This window comes from Columba livia, chromosome 5 (assembly GCF_036013475.1).
Source record: "Columba livia isolate bColLiv1 breed racing homer chromosome 5, bColLiv1.pat.W.v2, whole genome shotgun sequence".
Classification (NCBI taxonomy): domain Eukaryota; kingdom Metazoa; phylum Chordata; class Aves; order Columbiformes; family Columbidae; genus Columba; species Columba livia.
This window is the reverse complement of record NC_088606.1, coordinates 23,911,804-23,921,344: the sequence shown is the minus strand read 5'-3', so window position 1 is coordinate 23,921,344 and position 9,541 is coordinate 23,911,804. Positions and strand designations below refer to the sequence as shown.

Sequence of the window (9,541 nt, the reverse complement as noted above, 5' to 3'; positions counted from 1 at the left end):
AAGGGGATGGGGACCTGCGCAGGTTCTGCAAGATCACCTGAGCAGTCCTTGCTGGCCAAGGCTGTTCCATGCAGTTTGCCCTTCAGCCCTGGCCCTGTCCGGATTATGTGGTTCATGAAACTCCTTTAGTTTGGAGACTGGTCCATGGTCCTACTCTTGTGATCTTCATCCCAGGTCTTCTCCCCGTGGTTTCCTTTGATTGCTGCGTTCATACTCCCTGGCAAGCAGAATGAGGGACCAGCCCCTGGTGAGTTCCTGTGAGAGGTCGCAGGACTGCAGAGCTGTTCAGGTGCTACTGTGCCATGTTTCCTGTCCCCTTGGCACCTGAATTTTGCCAAGGGAGCAGACACTCTTACAGCCCCTCTCCCAGAGCTTCCTGCTGAGGCTGGGCTGTGGGTCCAACCCCGATGACAGAGGGGGCTCTGGGTGTGCTGTGTAAACTCCCTCTGCAGCCCGTCTTCTGCTGGGAAGGGTTATTTGCCATATTGCACTACTAGGAGAAAAAATCTTGACTACAGGTGTAGCGAGCAGGCGGCAGAGCACAGTGCTGGCTGTTGTTACTGGCAGTTACCGCCTTCACTTGCTTAGGGGCCTACAGACGTCGGAGCGTGTCTGCTGAAATGAAATGTTGTTAAACCTTGGACATAAATCACAGGCAGACACGGAGTGCTGCGCAAAGGCTTGCCCTGGGGCTTAGCTTGGCCTTGTCATGGTGGCACTGTAGCAGGGATGGTGTTTGGCCCAGGGACCCTGCTTGGCTGGGTCACCCTCTGCATCCTGGGTTGTCCCATGCAAATGTGTCCTGTGGTGATGGCAGCTGAGTGGAGCCCACAAAATGGCTCTCCCCCTCTTTCCCTACCCCGTCTCTCTCCAGGCTGGGCTCCTGCACTGCCATGCCACGGCTGCAGCTGGCCCCACCTCTGACTGCTGGGGGGTGTTCAGGAGGAGATGGGGCACCTCCTGGGAGAGGGGCGTTTTGGACTGCAGTGGTGCACATTGATAAAAACCAGGGAGAACTTAAAGAAAGGCCTCAGGAATGGCCCAAAGCAAACTGTTGCATTGCTGTGGCCCTCAGATGGCGGCACGATGGTGTTGTGTGATGCCAGGGTCATTGTTGGCTTGCACCAGGACAATGCCCATTCCAGGGCATGGCCAAGACAGCCAGATCAGTCAGGAGCACAATGTGATGGAGCTGCCCTTTGACCTGTGAACTGGGGCACAGTGATGGGGTGGCAAGCAGGGGCAGGAGAGGGGCTTGCCAGGCTGCCCAGCTCTGGAAATCTGTGGCACTGCTCTCTCCAGGGCATGAAAAGGAACCACACACCACAAATGCCAAAGGTTGGGGTACCCCTGGGCAGCTCAGGCCAGGTTGCTTGCTCACACTCCTCAGCCCCGGCATGTCCCTGTGTCCCCCTTTCTTGTCTTGATCCCATTCTTATAAGCTCCTAGCAGAGCAGCGGAGCTGTGGCTGCAGCAGTCTCGGGGTCCCCGCTGCTGTCTGTGCAGCCCTGGGGCCACTCGCAGGCACCCGCTGGGACATGGAGCCCCACTGGGGGTAGGTCCCCACCAGCTGCCACCAGCCAGCTCAGGCCATGCTGCTCTCGGCCCTGCAGCAGGCTTTTGGTGCCGCCTGCCCCCTGGGGACACCCAGCCCGTCCCCCTCAGGCAGTGACAAAGGCAATTACCTCTCTGCCAAGCGCCATGAGCCCTGCTGAGCTTCCCCAGCCGGCTGCTGAGACACTTACCTGAAATTAGCAGCGGCCAGTGCGTTGCAGAGGTGAATGCGGTTGCGATTATGAATGCGCTTCTTGTTTGTCTTTTCAGCGCTGAAATCCTGTCAGCGAGGAGAAGCGATAATAACATGCTATTAAGTTCTTTCTGGATAATGTAATTCAGGAGTCAGGAGGCAGTTTGGTCATTTATGCCTTTGAAAAGCTCAGAATAATTTTCAGTGTCATTATCTTCCATTTTAAAGAGCCCATTTCAAACATCAATACCGAGAGCCCCTCTCGCCACCTCCCCATTGCTTGTGTGGTTTTCTCCCACCTTTTGTTCCTGTTTTCTCCAAGTTTTCAGGGATTTGGGGTTTGTTTCCAGTCGTTCATATACCCTGAAACACACATCACACCTGGCCCTTTCTTGCTCCCTCTTTCTTTTTGTAGTGCGTTTGGGAACTCGTTGCTATTTCATTCAGCACCTCTAAGTTGTGTTGGGTGAAACAGCTGCTGGCGAGGCTGGGAAGTGCTGCTCGGGCCTCGGCAGCGGCAGGAGGAGGGAGGGCATGGTGTGGATTTGGCTCTGCAGGGAAGGAGGAGGACGACCACAGGGGTTCAGGGCCGTGTGTGTCCCCCCAGGGCCTGCAGGCAGGTGGGGAGAGCCGCCCCGAAAGCCCAGCCGTCCTCAGGAACAGGGGCTGTGTGTGGGCAATGTGCAGCGCTGGTGATTTTGGTTCTGTTGCAATGCCCCAGGACCCAGCTGTGCTGGTCTGGCTGCGGAGCTGGGGGAGCCCATGCAGCCTGGTCACTGCGGCACGAGCAGCCACCCTGCTCCAGACCACTGCTTCCTCTGTTTATCCAGACACGGCCGCAGCCGATGGGTTATATGCAGAGCCTGATGCATCATTATGTTCTTTGCTCGTGTTTTTATGAAGTGTGTGCTTTAGTGTAAGCAGTTAATGGGTATTTTTACCCTGAAATAGCCCCCAGGATAGGGAGCAGAGAGGCTCCTTAGCAGATGCAACTTCAACACCAGCTTACACTGCAGGCATGAAAACAGACAGATGTCTCTGAGTGAATGCAGCAAAAATTATTACCCAGAACTGGGGCAGGAAAACAATCCAGCTCCTCTCTTGCATGCACAGAGCACATCTGAAGAAGAAACTTTTATTCATTAAATTAATTGGCAACAATCCCTGAAATGTCAGCCTTGGCCTTAACTTCATTTCTAGGATTAGAAAGCGTCATAGCCCTTCTGTTTTTTAAAGAGGAAGTTATATGGCTCCTTCCATTTTTTTATGTATTGGCACGGCCAGTGTTTCAGTGCAAACAGGAGGGATAATGCCCTTCCATTTGCTTCCTTCTTCCTTCAGAGAAAGAAGTGGGATCTCCTAGGCAGAGTACAGAAAATACTCAGGGAGCAGGCAAGAGTCACATCCATTCTTAAGCTTGGTTCACGTTGTTCATCAGCCTCTGAAGGAACTGGCGGGCAGTCACTTTCCAGCAAAGTCAGCAGTGGAGTCAGGCTATGACCTGGCATGAGCTCATTTGCAGAGAGGGTGTGGGAAGACTTGCACGGGGAGCAGGTTCATTTGCCTCACTCTGCAGAGAGGATGCACAAACACTAGTGGGGCAGTGTGGCTTCATTACGGAGCTGGCCCAGCATCATTAGTATAGAGGATACAGTCTCCTTGGGACAGGTGTAAAGAAGGATGGGGATGCTCCTTCCTAAGTGAGAGATGGAGAGTCCTTTTAAATACTTTTGTCAGTCCTGGACATTAATGCACGGTTCAGTGCTGGCCAGTGATGCCAGGAAAAGAACCCACACAATAGCAGACTGGGTACAATGGATGCATCTGCTCCCAGAGAGCCGTGCCCTCCCTCTCTGCAGAGGCCAGGGGAACAGAGACCTGTGCTGGTCCGGCACGATGTGCTGTGCCTGCTGCCATCGCCTACTGACTCCCTGCTCTGTGTCCAGTTGCAAGTGCCCTCTGAGCGCAGAGGCAGATTATATGTGTTTCCTGAGGCCTGAGCTATTTACATGGTGCCTCCCATGAAGGTTTTCTGGTGGTTGGTATTTTAGCTCACACTGTAATCTCTCCTGCAGTAGGGACTCTCGGAGAGTCCTCTATCCTGCTACCTATTTTCATTAAATCTATAACACTCGTTATCTCTGAGATCTGTGTGCCTCTCTCTTGGTTGAAACTAGAGAAGGGTTTGAATAAATGCTTGTCAGTATGGAACTGGTAGAGGGTCAGACAGCCCAGTCCCTCCTCTCAGGGCAGCTTGATGGGATAAGCTGTCTGCCCTTAGAAAACTAACAAGGGAAATATGGGAAAGAAAAGATAGTGAAAAGCAGAGGAGACTGGACTTCTTAAATGGCTTGTTATATCAGCCAGATCTCCATTCATTCCACCTGCAGCCTGGCCAGCTTAGCCCCGCTCCCAGCAAGGAGCTTGCATCTCATTCTTTGGCCTCTCGCATATTTTTCCCAATTGTACCTGGTTTTCTCAGCCTGTTTTTTTTTTTTTTTCCCCAGTTTCTGCTGCACTGGCAGCCCATGTGCTGTCGCCTCATGGCACAGCTGGCTGGTGCTAGGGGCATGGCAAATGAGGCACAGGGGGGAAATGCCAACTGGCATGGGGCATGCAACTTCCCTTCACTCTGTGCTTCAGCTATGAGGCAGATGTTGCCCCATGCTCAGCTGCATGAAGCTGGTAGGGCCATGCCCAGCTGCCCAGAGCAGACTGTGTGGTCTATCCATGTACCGAGTCATTTCCCTCTTGCTTTTCTTGCTGGATGCTGCCTCCTTGGCCCCCTCTGCAGTGATGTTTCTCTCACTCTTGGTTTGCCTTTCCAAGGTATCTTGTTGGGCTGAAGGAAGCCTGGCTGTGGTTTGGGCCGTATCGTAAAGATACTGATGTTGTTTATCGGTGGTCCTTATTGCAGAGTTATGTTGGGTGTGTTTTAGATCATGCCAAAGGTCAAGTTTGGTTTAAATAGTGGTGTAACTCAGACTTCAGCTCAGCCTGGGCAGGTGTTTTGAACAGACACCGTAGTCGAACTGGAGGCATTTCAGTAGGGCTGTGTGGAGAGCCAGGTGTGCAGTAGCATCACCAGGCCAGGAGGTACCATCCCATCATTCATGAGAGCATGGCCTGAGCTCTGTGCAGAAGGACTGTTAGCTGGGAAAAGGAGATGCTGCACTAACCAGGCTGAAGCCCCTCAGCCAGTCTGCAGGAGCACAGACTCTGGCAGGGAGGTCCCACAGCACTGCAACAACAAGGCTCAAGGCACCCTGTGTGCTCCTGGCATGTGTCTCAGCATGGGCACGATGTTCAGTTCCAGTTCACTTTCACATTTGCTTCAGATAATAACATTCTGTAGGGTCCATAAGTCATCTGAAACCCCTATCCAGATTTTAGCAAGGAGAGTTGCCCCTTCTGATTTAAAGGGAGGTCTCTGCAGTGTGAGAGCAGGCAATTTGTCTCCCGAGAGCTAAGTCATTCCTGGGCTCTTCTTCCAGCCATCTCCCGAGATTTGAGGCTGTGAAGCTGCTAGTGTGAGCATACATATGTGTGCTCATATTTATATGTGTTCATGCTGTCTGGAACACTAACTGCTTGCCCGTGCTGGTTTTGCTCCTGGTGCGCTGCCTTCTCCATGCTCTGCCAGCCGTGCAGCCAAAGAGACCTTCCAGCCCGAGAGCCAGAGGACTGTGTCGGACCCCTGGGTGGCAGCTGGCCATTTGGTTGATGGATTATCCACTCTGAACACGAGACAGTAATCTTCAGAGGAACAGACCCAGAGAAAGTGGCAGAGTTAATCGCTTTGAGCACGGGCAGCAGTCAGAGGGGGAGAGGGTGGGCAAATCTAAGAGAGAACAGCATGGTTTGGAGGGAGAGAAGAGAAAGCAAAAGGGAAAATAAAAGCATAAAGCAAAAAGTCAAGGGCTCTTCCCTGGCAAGGAATGACAGAAGAGGACTGGGTGTTACAGCAGGAAGGGACTCAGCCTCCACCAGCAGCCCTCATTTTGTCATTGTTCTCTCACATGTTCAATGGAAAAAAGCTGTCCAGGATCTCTCCACAGTGGGACTCTTCCCAGAAGTACATGCCACGTGCTTACAAATGTGAGACGTGGAGAGTAGAGAGTGCTGTTTAGTCTCTGTCCCCTTTGCCTCTGTTGAGACGTCAATGAGAAGTGCTCAAGCAGGGATTTGATGCTTTATAGATTCAAACAACAGATTCTGCTGGAGACTGTACTTAGAAGCAGGAGAATTTTAATTACAGAGACAGCTCTGTGTTACTACAGTGTTCACATAAAGATGTTTTTAAACTCCACGCTACATTACTCCAGGGAAGCCATTCTGGGCTTCACACCAACCCAACTGCATGTTGGGCAGAGGGTTTTGTCACTTTTCTGTGCATCTTCAACTGAGTCAGTGAGTATATTAGCCACTGTTACCAAATCTTAATGGGTTATCTCTAGGCTCCTGCCAGCCTACGCAGTATTTCTCTTTCCACAGAAGTGCTTTGATATATGTGGATTAGAGTTGTTACAAGTGCTGAGTATTAATGCCTCAGTTAAAGAACGTGTAACACATGTTAAGGGACAAGATATGTTGACATTGTTAAGGCATGTGCCAATGGATGAGCCCAGTAGCCATAGTCTTTAAAGTTATTTTCCTTATGTTTGGCCACGGAAGGATGTGGTGTGGCATGGGGGTTTTGCAAGTTTTGGGGCACAGCCAGGAGCTCTAAAGAGAGAGCCTTGTAAGCACCACTGTTCTGCTTCAGTCTTTTATTAAGGTCAGTTCAAGGGGAAATCTACAGCAGTCCTGGGCTGAGGCTGCGCATATAGAGAATGTGGAGAATATTCCCAGGCACAAATCCTCTAGTTCTCCATTGCTGGAAGGACAAACCACATGCCCTGAGCATCTGGCATGACACAGACTGAAGGGCAATGGTGATGTCTAAACGGAAAAAAGTAATTAAAATATTAACACTAGTTACAATTAAAAGTTGCCGTTTCTAACATGAAACTGTAATCTTAATGGCTAGATAAGACCAATGCTCTATCTAGTCCATTCTGTAGTCTCCAAAGTAGTTCATCCTGGCTGGCCCAGATGCAGGTGGAAAAGCCATACAAATGGACTACACTTAAGACTTGCCAACTGGAGAAGTTTCTTTCTACTCCATACTTCTGTTTACAGCAGGTCTAAACTTTTAATAAGGAAGTTTCTATCTCTTAAGATTTATACTTATATATCTGTATGTATTTACATATAATGCAGCTGTGCCTATTTTCAGTAATTACTGAGTACCTTGAAAACTTGATCTTTAGGACCAGTGCAGGCCACAGTGACAAACCAACTGACTGTGTCTATCTGGGACCATCCGTTCCTTGTGACTCAACACTGGCAAAGACTGAGTCACAATGGTCACCAGGGTGTCCTGTCCAAGCCCTCCTAGTCATATGAATCACTTTGCTCCATCACATCACCAGATCATCTTGGGCACTTGAGTTATGTGGGCTGGAGTTGAATCACCAAGACCACATGAGGCATATTGGTTCCCAAGATAAGTTCAGTTGCTCCAGTTAACTGCAGATAAACTCCAAGGATGGCCTTTAATAATACAGTGAAGGTATGCTTCATCTTTAATATTTATTTAGACCAGTTAGTGTTTGAGTTTGTTTTCTTCCACTCAAACTGATGCTGCCTGTGACCATCGCATCGGTTGTGTTATAAGGTAAGCTGGGCTTTGAGAACCTCTCCTGTCCCCTCCCACTCATTGGCCTGGTTTTTGGGCTGTAGAAAGAACTGCTGGGAAGCCAGAGAAATTACATTACCGGGCACTGTGGATGAAGGAATAGCTTGATGTGAGGAACAAGCTGGCGGTCATGGCTTTTAGAGAAGGAGTGAAGAACAAGGGCTGCATAGCATTTAGCTGAAGAATTTGGAGGAGGCAAAGTGGAGGGCCTTGACTTGAAGACAAAGGGACAGGAGAAAAGGTGGAGGATTTTTCCATGGTATAAAGTCTCAGACTTTATATGTGGGGTAGAGAGGGGCTGGATCCTCCTATTGATCACCATTGTCTGGTGGGCCTGCAGTGCTGAGGGAATGTGGAGGATGCCAAGGGGCAGGGTCTTGTGGGGACATCTGGGGTCCCAAGCTGAAAAAAGACAAGAAAATGCTACATGTGATTCAGAGAGCAGCCTTGCAGATACGCCACAAGCCCGCCCTGTAGGGATACTCCTTGGGATGACAGGAAATTCCCAGTCCTGGCTGTGCTGCCCTGCTTGTAAAGCTGCCAGCTGGGAGCACATCTGGGGGAAGTGTAGCAGTGCCTGATCTGAGTTTCTGCCTTGGGAGACCCTGGCCCTGCGATTAATGTGCAGTATTGCCTGCTGGCTCTGTTGTAAATTCAAATTTTGCAGTTCTCCTCTGCTAGTGAGATCACCTGACAGTAACCATTGCTTGAGCAAGACAATTTTTTAATAGGTAAAATACAATTAAAAAGAGCATCCTGATTCCAAGTGCTTGTCAAAGGGTCTTCAAACCTTCAACAACAGCAGGCTCTGGGGCATAATATGACTCAGTGTCTTTGGCTGGTGTCTTTGGTGACATTGCTGGTGACTAAGGGTTCTTCCCAAGCAGGAGAAATCTTAACCCTTGATTTACAGTGAAGGCTGATATATTAATACCAGCAGTATTTCACTTTTGCTGTTGCCAGAGTGTGGTACAGGTTGGTGAAGACTATACCTCTTCATGCTGGGCTGAGGGGAAAAGATACTTGGGGGATACTAGAATCTGCCCTGCTGTTACAGATGGGAAAAGAGCAGGAGGCCAACCAGCTTCCACTCGTAATAGTCAGGAGCTCATTAAGGATTCTAATCAGGCAGAAATATTTTCCCATCAGCTCATTACAAACTGTAACGAGGTTGCAGCTCTGGGTCGTGGCTGCTTTTTCTCTTGCTGGAGGTAACGAGTACATCTGCTGAAGGCTTTGGCAGCTCTTTTGGTGTGACACAGAGGTGATGGGGAGAAGGAAGGGGAGAAAGGGGCAGAGGGCAGAGCCAGGAGCCATGAGGTTTCCCTAAAGAGGGGGTGTTTTGCCTGGTGGCTTGGAGAAAGGCAAGTATTTCCTTACTTTGCTTTCTGGGGAAAAGCCAAGGGAAGGGTTGCTAGGGCAAGTCCTGCTCCTGGAGATGGTGGTTTCTTTTGAATGTATGATGGTGTACCTCTCCTTGGGCTTCTTTGCAAGCCTGACAATGAGTACACAAGGGGACCTGTATCCTGTCTTGTCTGTAGGTTGTGGGCCTGGGATGGTGTGTGGTGGCAGCTGAGGACAGGTGGGAGACGGTGTGAGAAAAGCAAAGCAGTGCTGAGGCTTTTGGAGAGTGCTGTGTTCTGTGGAGATCTCTGTTTCCTCCTCACCCTGTGACACTGAAGGGAGTTTTGAGTCTGTTCACCAATGTGTTGCTCACACAGGCTCAAAACATTGCTGTCTGTTGGCTTGCCAGCACCTCTGTTTTGGTCCCTGGACTTTGAAAGGATTTGGTCATGTGAGGAAAAGCTTGTAGTAGAAAAGACTCTGGGAGACTCAAAACATAAACCATCTAAGGAAAAAACTGACGCTTTTGATGAGGCTAATACTAGGTCTTATTGACTGACAGAAGCTACCAAGGCTATTGACCCTGAGAGGCTGCTCTTAAATATGGAGATATGTGGCAGGCTATATTTATTACGAAGATAACCTATGCTCCTCTTAATCCCCCCTTTATGTCATCTACTCAATAACCTCATAGATTCCTCTGGATTTGC

At 49.9% G+C, this 9,541-nt stretch overlaps 1 long non-coding RNA gene across 1 annotated transcript; it reads right to left on the bottom strand.

The window, feature by feature from the left end:
• LOC110358740 (uncharacterized) lies at window positions 1-7,143 on the bottom strand. The gene is made up of 3 exons (XR_002413460.2): window positions 7,040-7,143; window positions 1,746-1,834; window positions 1-217 (listed from the first exon to the last, which is right to left on the bottom strand). It is a non-coding gene; the product is annotated as an uncharacterized LOC110358740 (long non-coding RNA).
• Window positions 7,144-9,541: the final 2,398 nt, after the last annotated feature.